Genomic DNA, 13,917 nt, shown 5'->3' with positions numbered 1-13,917 from the left:
AAATAACGACGCGTCGAGGTTCTTCGTGGCCAGCAGTCTTTTCTATTTCATATCGAATGACCCTTAGCCAGACGTGGTCCAGAAAATAAATATCCAAGGACCGCAACGTGCGTTCAAAGTGTCGATGTTCATGTGTATTGCAGTTCACAAGTTGACGCGCAATTAGCTGCGTTCTTTATTGGCCGATGAGCTAAGTGATCCACCGTTCAGGGTAATCAATTTATTTTTATTATTATTTTCATTTTTCTCACTTACACTTCATGTGTCATATTTTCTCGAATCAATTCGGACTTTTAACATACGAAGGACCAATACAGAATGCAACGGAGAGCCAGGCTCTTTTGAATAAAACATGCCCATTGGTTCTCCGTTGAACCACCGCTGCGTCCCATTTATGTGACACGAGCGGAAGAAATTGGGGCGCACCACAAAATATTAAGAAACTTTTTATTAATGGGCGTCGTTTTCCATTTCTTGGTATCTTTGTAACAAGGTAAAAGGGGCAGCAACGACGACACGTACCCAGTTCATGATAATTCGTGACATTTAAAGGCAGAGTCTCGGCTCATCGGGGAAATAATCATTTTAAAACCTCGAATAATAACGCGTATGCTATTATCCTCGAAAACTTGATCATATTAATAAAAAAAAGTAATTGCATGACCACCATATGATGACGTTCCCCTGGTTACATCGAGGCTTTCAACAAAATAACCGTTGACTCGAGGAAAACGCTGTCGGTCGAAATTCAATCTTCATGATAAAACTCGTGAATAGAGCCTTGAGGTTGCCACGGCAAGACACTGGTTAATGGAAAAAAAAAAAATTATGACCCGTTGTGCACGCGCACCCTAAAATTATTTGGCGGTTGCGCGAGGGCGACCGTGGGGAGCGTGATCGTGAGTTTTATCGATTAAAAAAAAAAGACCCAAAACGCTAGGCATTGTCACACGCATTGGAACCTACAACCACCAATCTGTAACGTTAAATTATCAAAGCCCCTTGACAGAAAAAAAAAAAAAAAAAAAAAAAAAAAAAAAAAAAAGAACATAACGCAGGGCACAGAAATGCAACAAATATTTATTTTTTTTCGGCGCAGCTTTCAAACAAAATTTCGTTTTTATTTTCATTTTTTCTTATCTCCAATGATCCTCCCACAGGTTTGACTACAGAAACCTTGTTATGACTTTTACTTCCTTTGAATGATTAGGATCGGTCATCTTTTCAGCACCATAAGCAAAGCAACGAGTGCGTTGCCACGCGCAAATCCGAAAACCTCACTAAATTATTTAATCGGTAGTAGCGAAAAGTGGTGTGTACAAAGGGCAGGGACGTAATTAACGCTAGATTAGAATTCGCGCTTACTAAGAATTCCTCGTTCATGAAGAATGATTGCAAGCTCCAATCCCTAGCACGAAGGAGGTTCAGCAGGTTACCCGGGCCTTCGGCCAGAGAGGACAGGCTGATTCCTTCAGTGTAGTGCGCGTGCAGCCCAGAACATCTTAAGGCATCACAGACCTGTTATTGCTTAATCTCGTGCGGCTAGATGCCGTCTGTCCCTCTAAGAAGATTTTTGTGTACGTCGGTAGTTAACACTAAAAGCCATTGCCAGCACTGCGCGACACCGACGGATTAGATACCGTCAAAGAGAAGTTAAGAAAAGCCATGCACCACCACCTACCAAATGAAAAAAGAGGCCTGATAAGGTTTTACGTGTTAAGTCAAACTAAGCCACAGACTTCACTCCTAGTGATGCCCTTCCATTGATTCCTTTAAGTTTAAGCTTTAATACCATACTTTCCCCGGAACCCTTTGCTTTGGTTTCCCGGAAGCTGCCCGTCTAGTCATCGGATGAACATCGACAAATTGCTAGCTGGCATCGTTTATGAATAGAACTAGGGCTGTATCTAATTGCCTACAAACCTCTAACTTTCGTTTTTGATTAATGAAAACGTTTTTGGCAAATGCTTTTGCTTCTGTTCATCTTGCGACGATCTAAAAATTTCACCTCTAACGTCGCAATACGAATGCCCAATCTGTTCCTATTAATTATTACCTCGAAGATTAAAAAATTATCAAATTAGCACCGAGGTCCTATTCCATTATTTCACTCACTGGTATTAGAGCGTTAACAAGCTTGCTTTAAGCACTCTAATTTGTTCAAAGTTAACGTACCAGACAATCTCCACATCCGAAAAAAATCATGGTGATGGAATCCAGCTAGGTCGCTCTTGCGCACACACGCGATAAGCCAACGCCAACGGCACTCAAGCCAGTAGGCCAACCTGTGCAAGACACACGCTCGAGCTTAGACCACTAATACGACGTGCCACAATCTTGTCAGTTGAACATCGCAAGCGATAAACCAACAGCGTGGCACACAGATTTAACTACAAGCTTTTTAACCAAAACAACATTAATATACGCTATTATAGCTGAAATTACCGCGGCTGATGGCACCAGACATGCCCTCCGATAAATTCTCGTTGGAGGATTGAAAGTGTACTCATTGCGATTACGGGGCCCCAGATGAGTTCCATCTCGTTATATTTCGTCAATACCTCTCTATGCCGGGATTGGGTAATTTGCGTGCCTGCTATTTTCCTTAGATGTGGTAGCCGTTCCTCAGGCTTTTTCTCTGGGATTAGGCCCAGATTTTCCGCTACATGTTACAACCATGGTGAGCGCAAAACTGAGCTTCGACAGTTGATAAGGCAGACATTTGAAGAATGCGTCACCTGTACAAGGACCGTGCGATCAACCAAACGTTATTTAGAGTCACCACAAACCTTAACAATGGACAAGAAAACACGCGTAAGCGCGTCCTCACCACCAATTGGTTTTGACCTAATAAAAGCGTCCCTTCCATCTCTAGGCGGGACTTTAATTTGCATGTATTAGCTCTAGAATCACCACAGTTATCCAAGTAAATATGGGTACGATCTAAAGAACCATAAATGATGTAATGAGCCATTCGTTGTTTCACCTTAATTTGACATGAACTGAGACATGCAAGGCTTGATCTTTGAGACAAGCATATAACTACTAGCAGGATTCACCAGGGAGCTTTGTATGTAAAAATTTAATTCAAAGCCCACAACTTGGAGTGGCATAAGGACAATGACGTCCTGTTGACCAACTGGTCGTTTAATTGCGCTATCTTGCGTCTCCTGCTAAAAACGCCGAGGAACGTTGAAGAAAAAATAATTTTATATCTTAAATATATAATCGAGAATTTGACGACAAGTACGACGCATTCGATACTTAAAGCTTGAATCTTCAGCTCTCGTCGTAAAAAATGAGAGTGATTTTTTTCTTTCAAATTTTGGTCGACCAACGCTCATGAGTGGTAACAACGTCTCAAACGCTGCGTTGCCTTACCGAGTCATAAGAGCCTAATGCCTCAAAAACTGTAAAAAAGGCGACGAAGACCGTTCGTTATAGGTTGTTGATGACGCCTCGCTATGGACCGCAGCACTTTTGTCATTTAAACGACTTGGTAAATGAACAATACCGTGTTGGTTAGGCAAGCTTCGAGGTGCCGTAATAAAACTCGCAGCAGGGCCACGTGAATTTATCATTTAAGTGTCAACAGTCCCTTCTAAGAGTTGCAAGTTAACAAATACCCGACAATATGGTCGCTGACGCTAGGCCAGGGCCTACCGCAGTGGTATACGTAAGGGAGGTACACGTTGTATCCTTGCTCGGTATTGAATGAGTCGTTGCTTGGTTAGCATATCGTCGACAAGCTACGAGCCACGACGACGGCGCATGCAACGCCAGAGGCGTGAGCCGCATTGAGGGCCATTCGGTCGAAGACGCTGACCCGCGGAAATGCTGTGAATTAAAGTGAGGACTGACATGCGAACCATCTCGCAAGTGCCGAGGCAACTTCGGGCGCGGCAGAGCCAAGAACCGTTTAACACGCAAACAAGCGAGACAAAAGTTTTCGATGACAATAACGCGCATTTCTTTCGGTTTGATGGGGCGTAAGAAATTGCAATTTCAAGACGTGCATTGCTAACAAAAAAATGCGCATTGCTTTTGCGTGACGGCTGAGCGCCAATAGTCTTTCGTTCGTCAGTTACTACCACGTGGATTAATTTTCCGACAAGCGCATTGACCTTGAAGCATACATACCCTCATAAAGTAAATGCGCACGCTTTTCGAACAGACCTGCAATTTGTTAAGACACAAATAGCAGTACGGAAATGATCGTTGATAAAGTCGGTAACGCGTCTTTTGGCTTTTGCGTTCCAAGGCAGTGACCTAAAATTTTCATGGGTCCCTTTTCCGCAACAGTGCATTAATAACCGCGTAACAACACGTCCTCGTAGCAGACCTAACACGATTCAGTAAATGTGAATTACCGTTTTACTTCAAATAAATTTGGTATATGCCTTATACGTACCGGCTAAAAAGAAGGAGCATACCAGTCGCTTAACAGATGCTCGTAAAAACACGCAGACCAATAGAAACATTCGAAAAAAGATCTCGTTTAATTGAATGAAAGTTCAAAAAAAGGGACGCTTTTTCATCAGGCATAACCCTTGATGCGCTTACGGTAACTAACTTTTTTCACGGAACAATTGAGTCACAGTTAGTCACGGTTCGAACCAGCCAAAAAACCAGTCAGTTCGTAATCCTTACACGTGCATTGCAATTTTTCTTGCCTTAGTCTCAGCAGATCCAAGGGTTACCTGCGCACCTGATCATCAAAGCACACGTGCGACGTAGCGAGGGCTTATTGCGCTTGCTTATCAAGCATACTGAAGGATTCCGGGATAAAGTCATCGTTCGTTCAATAAAGGGGCTAGCAAGATGCCTAAACTGACGAGTGCCTGCAGTATTAGAGTGATGACGATGGTTTTTTCCTAATGTCTGAGTTACAGGCATTGCTTTATGACTGAACATGACACGCCACCCTTCATCAAGCAAGCCAGACAATTCAGAAGCGATCATCGCGAATGATGCATCACAAGTGAAAGCGGTGCATTGCTTCTCTAGCACACTCTTTTATGGCAGTTAAAAAGTATTTGGCAGACCGAAGGTTACGGATAAAATGAATCAGTAAATGGTTAATTTAAGTACCAAATGTCTTGCGCGTGCTGCCTCCGCCGCCGTTACCCACCACCATCGCACAAACGCATACCACCCACCTGCCCCGAAAGTGCGCCAAAATTTTTTCAAGTCCCATAACGCGCATTGCTTTCATCGTCAGCATACTTAATTTTATTTAATTTTTGTTGTTTATTTTCTTCGGTTATTATCATTTTTCCTTTTTTTTTTCTTCCCTTCTTACACGACACTCGCATCACTTTTTACTGTCATTCTAATTCCTCTCATTTTCTTTTTCCCCACACTCCTATCCCCTTTTCCTCTTTATTTGTTGTCCATAGTCTTTCTTTTTCTTTTTTATAGTCATTATTGTTGTTGGTTCTTTTTATTCTTTCTCTTCTCTTTCTTTCTTCATGGAGCCTCGTCTAACCGACAAGACGAATCCCCAAGCCAAGGGCTGAGTCTCAACAGATCGCAGCATGGTGACTGCTCTACTGAGTACAACACCCCGCCAGGTACCTAAGTCGTCTACAGACGATTCCAAGTCTCGACATCGAACTTGGTTTAAAAAACCCATGGTCGACCGTCAGACGTTAACCCCCGACTCGCTCGGTGAGATCCCGAGGCTGGTGGCAATTTTTAAAGACGTCGTACGGAAATTTTGGCCCGTGCGATAATCTGGCCCCCAAAGAAAACTAGATCACCTAGTAATAATAAGTGTCTCATTGTATTGAGCCTTCCAACTTACAAGACTCCTAAATGTATCGTTGACACCTTTAACTAGAAAGGATACGACCTTAGAGACGTTTAGGCATAATCCTACAGGAGGTAGCTTCGCACCAGCGGTCGCTCGACCGAGTGCGTGAACCAAATGTCTGAACCTGCGGTTCCTCTCGTACTGAGCAGTATTACTATTGCAACGACAAAGTCATTAGTTGTGTAAAACTAACCTGTCTTACGACGGTCTAAACCTAGCTTACATTCCTTGTTGATAGGGTAAACAATCCGACGCTTTGCGAATTCTGCTTTGCAATGATAGGAAGGGCTGACATCGAAGGTTCAAAAAGCGACGTCACTATGAACGCTTGGCCACCACAAGCCAGTTATCCCTGTGGTAACTTTTCTGACACCTCTTTCTGAAAACTCTTTAAGTAATAAGTATCGAAAGGCTGTGCTTTCCAAGTCTCTATGCGTACTAAACATCGAGATAAAGCCAGCTTTTGCCCTTCTGGTCTACGTGAGGTTTCTGTCTTTACTGAGCTGGCCTTAGGACACCTTCATTATTCTTTGCGTAGAGCCAAAGCGTTGAGCTCGAGATTTCCGAGAGCAAAACTGAACGCATCTACCTCTAAATTTATGCCGTCGCTCAAAAGCCAGTTGGATGCCCGTGGTAGTGACAAACCGGACAAAGTGAGAAAAACTTAAAAGCCAAATTGAAACCCATCTCTGAGGAACCCGGTTATTAAGATATGTGGCAAAAGTATCAAGGTCTGTGGAAAAGTGAAGTACTTTAGTATTTACATAGACAAAGGCATAAGCTTTAACTTGCACTGTGAATACGTTAGGAACAAAGTCACCCTACTGTTTCATAAAACTAGAAACTTTGTTCGAAAGTCATGGGGGCTGAAACATGCCACCACATTGAAAATTCATCTAGCTGTTTTTGCCCCTACAAAAGCCTACGCGGCTGCTGCTTGAGCAGATAAATGCATGGTACATGACCTCAGGGTGCTGTCGAGTGTACAACACAGTTCCTTGCTGGAGGCTACCCATGCATACCGAACCACGTCGACGGAAGCTTTATGTGTCATAGCTGGCACACTCCCTGTTGAAATCCTGCTCGAAAGCAAAATCGCTCTGTACAACCTTCAAAAGGGCAAAAGCGTTTCCTTTAGTTCGCTTAATGTTACCGGTTGGACCAGAGAGCGAGAGATGGCAGTAAAATAAATAATAATAATTAACCATATAAATAAATAAATTAAAATGAGCCAAATAGGCAGACGACAAGTCTTTAAAAGCAACAATTAAGTACACACAGGTAACACACACATAAAATTTACAGGCACGTCCCTTAAGAACCACGAAAGTGGTCCTGCTGTAAAAATTCGGCCAGTTTTCTCTTAAGACAGGGTTGATCAAACTGCACACGAATAACAATTGGTAAGCGATTCCGGAGTCGAGCAGCGTAAACTCTAAACGAGTCACTGTAAAACTCAGTCCTCGTCCACGGGATAACCAGATCCAGGGTTTTTTCTCTCTTAGAGCCTGCAGCATCAGATGAGCGGAAAACCATCCTTTTAGATACATACTGCAGCTTACCAGATTTAAAAATGCTACAAAGCAAGCCAACACACATGTAGTCCCGACGAACACTGTAGGGCATGAGATTGAGGCGAATGTACGTGGGTGTGATGTGCTCATTCTTCTTGAGCCCCGCAACAAATCTAACTGCCGCGTTCATAGAACGCTGCATTTTCACCAGCAGCTCCGATGACAAGCCAAGAAACAGGCAGGCAGCATAATCGTAGTATGGGAGGACAAGCGATCTTACAAGCAGCAAACGCATTTCAGGCACGAGAGAGTCACCACACTTACGCATTCGAGAAAGAGCAGCGTAGCACTTCCTACTGGTCTCCGTAATTTGCTGCGCCATAGTCAGAGGCCCATCAAGGATAACTCCCAGGATCCTAACTGCATCACTGTACTCAATGAAATTATCACCTACCCGAACCTTTGGTGGATTAGAATGACGAATACGGCTGACAAAGCCACGGGAGCCATACCACGCAACCTGCGTCTTCCCCGAGTGAACTTCCAGGGCACAATTAATGCTTCACAGACCAAGCGCATCAAGGTCCTTATTTATATCGCCAACTAGGCGAGGCACTTTGCTATAACGTCCCTTTATGTACAGCGTGAGATCATCTGCATATATGTGATGCCTGCAGTGTCTCAGCACAAAAGGCGCATCGTTAAAGTACAGCGAGAAAAGAAGAGGGCCCAACACACTCCCCTGAGGGACACCCGCCCTCCGAAACAGTGGAGCCGATCTTTCGCCATTATCATCCAACACCACCTGCTGTCTACCAGAAAGGTAGGATCCAATCCATGCGCACGCTGAGTCGGAGAATCCAAGTATCCCAAGCTTCACCAAGAGAAAGCTGGCATCAACACAGTCGAATGCCTTTGAAAAGTCGACAGCGACAAGCAGCATGATCAGCTGATCGTCAGCAGCCTCCCTTATGTCATCGACCATCTTTATAAGTGCAGTATGTGTGCTATGATGCTTTCTGAAGCCGGACTGCAAGTGATCGATAAGGTCACGGCGCTGGATGTATTCAGTAATATGCTCGGCAGCGACAGCTTCCAGAATTTTGGATGTGGCCGACAAAAAAGCAATAGGTCGAAGTTGGCCAAGGTCAGTTGGCTGTCGACATTTAGGAATCGGACGTACGAATGTCATTTTCCACGCATCAGGAAATACTCCCGACTGTAATGAGCAGTCGAATATATGCAACAAGACTTGGAGAATTGTTGAAAGACGGCTTCTAAGGCTCCTTACAGGTATACCATCTGGGCCTACAGCATTAGACTTGGCCTTGGCGATTGCCCTCAATAGGCTCTCCGGCGTCACGTAGGAGAAGTAAAAGCGGTCTTCAGGAGAGACCTGCACATTTGGCCATAGACCATCAGAAGGCGCAGGGCGAAAGCAACCAATAAAATATTTATTCATTTCGTCACAGCTAGCGTGGAGCGCAATTCTCTCTCTGCACCCCGAAGAAGCGCCCATCTCACCCACGCATCTCCACATTTCGGTCGCACTTCTCGATTTCACCAATCTATCCCTGTAGTAAGTTGTCATGGCCTGATGCGATGCTCGGCGTACATGACCCCGTAGCCGCTTGTATGCCGCGTGATCAGATTCCCTTCTATATCTCCTGTACACAGTCCACGCCCGATTTCGTGCCCTGATCAATTCGCGCAGACCATCAGTAATCCAAGGTGAACGCCTCTTCCGAGGGGTGAACATTTGATATGGGGCATGTACATCGTAGAGCTGTGTAAGACGCTCAATGAAACAATCAACTTTCCGACTAACATCTGGCAACCCGTGAAGGTCACTCCAATCCATGCTTTGAAGGTCATTATTGAAACTAGCAATGTCAAAGTCACGGAATGATCGTCTTGTCACTAAGCGACTAACACTCCGCGGGATTTCAAACAACAGTGAAGCCGACAGGAAATCATGTTTAGATATTGTAGGATGTAGGATAGGGCAACTAAGTAAAATCGCGAACACGGTTAACATCACTTACTTAGATATAGTCAGTTGTCGTTTGCGAATCACCAATGTGATGGGTTGGCAAAAAACAAAGAGGCTGAAGGCCACACACCGTCAAGGAGCTTCGCAAAGTGCGGCAGCTCGATAAATCATCAGTCCAATTAATGTAATTGTATGCATCGTCTAAAGACTCCTGCAGCTACTGCGTGTCTGCGTGTGATCCAAAGAGATCTATGTATGTGAGATAGCATCAATTGCACCCCTCCGTGCAATGTGGTGTGACGCACTTCCTCAGCGAGCCTCTTAACAGTGATGCATCCTCTGGGCAGCACGATTGGGTGCATCTCGTTGTTAGAAATCCATGAGTGTTGTAACCAACCTCCAATTCGAATCAATCAGTGAGCACAGATGAAAGGATTGAGTCAAGCAAGTGGGCTGCGCTTGGAGAGCTGCTCGCTGGCCAGTAGTTGCTTGAGCTCCTGCTTGTAATGTTGATTTTGAACTGCGCGGCAGCAAAAGGTTCAGGCTTGAGTCCAGTCTTGATAACTCAGCTTTTTGTGGGACTGACTCTTATTAAGGGCTTTCAGATGCCACAAACTGCAGTAAGCTAAAATGCGCAGGACCTTACTGAATCGTGAAAACTTCTGCAGCGTTAATAAGCAGTAGTATCTAGGGCCTGTAGGGACGCCTTCATGGATGCTTTTTTCTAAGGCAGCGAGGGCATGCGCATCCTCAACTGTCTGAGCACTGAGTGGCATGTTGGTTGGCCAAGTAGATTCAGGCATGGATAGCCAATCAGGTCCATGCCACCAAAGCTTGTGCTCAGCAAGATCAGCCGTTGAGACATTTCTTGAACGCAATTAGCAGCGTTGTCTGCAGATCTGACGTGTCTCCAAGTCGCTGTTGGTGACCTTGTAATTATTTCGCTAGTATGATTAGCAATGAATGTTTGCCACTTGGATGGGTGTCCTTTCAACTATTTCAACACGGCCTTGGAATATGACCAACAGTAAATTGATGCTGGTGAATGTTTACTTGCGTCAAAAATGTGTGAAGTCAACTGAGCTAGTAATGTGACCTCACACAATTTGAGACGTGATAATGATTGGACTTTTGTGGGAGCGGCTTTTATTTTTGCCGTAAGCAGCATGGGTTGGCGTCCTGAAATGACTACGTATAGAGCAACTGCATACGCTTACTGCAAAGCGTCGGCAAATCCGTGCAAATGCCAGTCAGCAGTAGCAAATCAAGGAAATTTGCTGCCCACTTACCTAGGACCATTCCAGCTGATCCCAGGAGATTGATCTGTTACTCGCGGCGGCGTACGGCTTCCTTAATAGTGTCAGCTCCACCAAAGAAGTCGTCAACGTAAAGTGTATAACGAAGAATTGAAGCACCTTCCAGATAGTCGCGGGAACCGTCAGTTGCAATTTGCTTCATAACCCGAAGAGCCAAAAAAGGAGCAGACAAAGTACCGTATGTCACCGTGACACATCTGTAATCCTGAATTGGCTTGCTAGTGTTGTCTCGCCAAAGTATTCGTTGCCAGTCAGCGTCATCCTGATGAACCTTTATCTAGCGAAACATCTTAATAACATCAGTAGTGAATACGAATCTAAGTTGACGCCAAAGAGATAAAACTATTAGGATTTCGGCTTGAAGCTTAGGTCCCGACAAAAGCAAATCATTTAGTGATAGACCATTTTGCGATTTCTGTGATGCGTTGAAGACTACGCGTACTTTCGCAGGGTTTTCAGGTCTCACCACCGCATTATGAGGCAAACAAAATCCAGGATTGAGCATCCGATGTAAAGGAACGGGCTCCATGTGACTTAATTCCAGGTATTCAAGCATGAAGGCATGATAACGCTCGGCGAGTTGCGTATCACGATGTAGTCGCTTCTCAGATCTACGCAAACATGCAGCCGCGACATCTCGTGAACCGGAAAACTCGGGTTGCTTTGCGAAAGGCAATCAGACGACAAGGCGTCTGTTCTGTTCATGATAATGTGTGTCGACAAAGTGTTGTTCACAACGCTGTTCGTCTGGAGTCAAAAGTGCCTAGCGTGGAATTCCTTCGATCTCCCAGAACTGCGTGAGTTGCTGTGAAAGCAATGGCTCAGTGGTTAAATGAAATGCGTGAACTGGCTTTTAATTGTAAGTGTTGATGGGTGAAATGGCTCCGGTAAGCAACCAGCCGAAGACAGACTGCTGAGCACACGAAGTACCCATTGGTTCTCTACGCATGCCTTCGAGCATAAGGGTAGGGTATATTTCTGCACCAAGTATGTAATCAACCTTCGTGGGTTCCAAAAATTGAGGGTCTGCTAGAATTAAACTACGGAGATGGGCCCAATTCCCTGACACGACCCTGTATTTTGCCAGACAACGAGTTAGTTCATTTAGCACAAGCGTGGAGAAACCGATAGTGAAGCTTTTACCGGTACTTGATTGTAAAATACTGTGAGCTATGGTCTTGCAAGTTGATGTCTTTTCGGAACTGACGCCAATTATCGAGATTAAAGCCTTTTTTTAATCAAGCTTAAGCTGTTGCACTATCTGTTGCGATATAAAGCATCATTTGACACAAGGATCGATTAGGGCCCGAACAGTCAGCTTCTTGCCTAACGCTTTTAATATCAAGATCCTAGCCGTAGCAAGAAGCACTGAGGCTCCAACCGACACACTGAGTGATGCGACATGACTGAACGATTCGTTAGAGTTTGCAGAGATACTGGTAGGCTGGGACCCGTTATCAGCGAACGAATTACCTATCTGATAGCCTGAGCCTTTGTTTTGTGAATTGTTTTCCGAGTGCAATTTCGTATAATGCACGAGTTAACATTTGAAGCAACGGTTAGATGATGGACATTTATTGGCTTTATGTCCTTTTCTTAAGCAATTGAGACAAAGCTTCGAATCATTACAGAAATCAAAGGGCTGAGACTGCGTCTTTGCATTAAAGTGGCTGCAGTGATGTAACCAATGAGAACCTTTGCATAAGTCACACAAGGGACTCGATTTAGATTCAGATTGATCCACCATTTGCGCGTTATTCGCGGTAACCTTATTCGATTTGCGAGGTGTTGAGTTACTTGATTGCTTGCTGGAAGACTTACATTTGTCCACGTAAGAATTCACTTGTTCTAGCGTTTGAATACGCTTCTCCAAAAAATTAATTAACTCGTTAAATGATGAAAAACTGTCCACGTTCGACTGGGACATTCCCAAGCTTCGCGGGAGCCAGCATCGAGCTTACGGACAACACAGTGGACGATCCAATTGCCGTAATGTTTGACAGGGCAGTTAAAATCACGAAGAGCTTGAACAGATTCTTCGGTAGTATCGATTAAATCATTAAGGTCTTGCGCGCTGCAAGCTTTGTTTGAAGATAACTGAAGCAAGCTTTCGAGTATTAAAAAGAGTCAGATACGTGAGTTGTCATAACGAAGCACAAGTTTTTCCCAAGCAAAATCAAAATTCACGTCAATAACGTCAAGACCTTTGAGACGATTTGCAGCTTGACCATGTACTGCATTTAATGAATGCTGCAATTTTTCTACTCGGGAGATATTTGATTTGTCTTTTACAAGAGAACAAAATCGCTGCTTAAAGCTTCCCCATTCACCCTGCTTACCGCAAAACATAGGCAATGCAATAGGAGGGAGCGTGACGTAAGGCGCAGAATTAGTGATATTCTGCACTATTGGAGTCAGTGCTGGCAAATCTTAACTCAGCGTGGGAGGTTGGAGTTCGGTAATCTTATCGCGTATCCGACCCATTGCGATTACAAATTCAGCTTCACAAGTCGTATAAAAATCGTCTTTGAAGTAGGCAAGTTCCACGTTAGCATCTTCCTTAATGATTAACTTATCGTAATTTGCAGCGTATTTGGCCCAGTAACTAGCTATTAACTCTAATCGAGCTTTATAATAACTAACAGTCCAATTTTCTAATGTGGCCTTTTCAACAGTATAAGTATAAAAATTGCAAATTTAGTTATGCAGCTTCAATTGTGCTTTAAGAAATTCTTTTATGGTGTGTAAAGTAATCAATAGTGAAGGCAAGTAATGCAAAGTTACGCTACTTAAATAGCAAACAAAAAATGAGAAAGAACAAGCAGCTTAAAATACAGCTGCTGTATGAGCAACCAAAAACAATAACAGCGATGACTGCGCTTACCGTCTCTGTTGCCGCACCCTTCCTCAGTGCTCTACCTCATCCAAAGCGCCAATTAACTGGTAGACCAACGATAGTAGAGCTAAGTAAGGCTATGAAATCAATGTGGAAGTGGGAGGTACCCAATGGCGCTGCGAACCTCCGCACAAAAAAAAACGCTGATAGCCCTCGTCACTCTTCTCCAGCTAGTCGTCTTGTCCCTCTCTTAGAGACAATTTTTGAAATTAAGTCGATGTTGTGAAGTTACGTCACTTGACCTTAAAATAAATTTTAAAGAATTTTTTACTTTACATGGAATTAACAAGAGATTAAGAACCAAACTCGACTATTAAGTAATAGTAAGTTGTATTTAACAAAATTATGTACATAATGTAATTTGACCAAAAGTTCGCTACGAG

General features: G+C 43.9%; 3 pseudogenes; all 3 read right to left on the bottom strand.

Annotated features, from left to right (window-relative positions):
* Positions 1-57: 57 nt before the first annotated feature.
* Positions 58-214, bottom strand: LOC149375943 (5.8S ribosomal RNA; annotated as a pseudogene).
* A 929-nt stretch (positions 215-1,143) lies between these two features.
* On the bottom strand, positions 1,144-3,065 carry LOC149375942 (small subunit ribosomal RNA; annotated as a pseudogene).
* Positions 3,066-5,497: 2,432 nt separating this feature from the next.
* Positions 5,498-6,414, bottom strand: LOC149375941 (large subunit ribosomal RNA; annotated as a pseudogene; the record flags this gene model as incomplete).
* Positions 6,415-13,917: the final 7,503 nt, after the last annotated feature.

This window comes from Copidosoma floridanum, unplaced genomic scaffold (assembly GCF_036245765.1).
Source record: "Copidosoma floridanum isolate Cflo_tuat_1 unplaced genomic scaffold, Cflo_Japanese_pri ptg000002l, whole genome shotgun sequence".
NCBI lineage: Eukaryota > Metazoa > Arthropoda > Insecta > Hymenoptera > Encyrtidae > Copidosoma > Copidosoma floridanum.
This window is presented reverse-complemented; position numbering and strand designations above follow the sequence as displayed.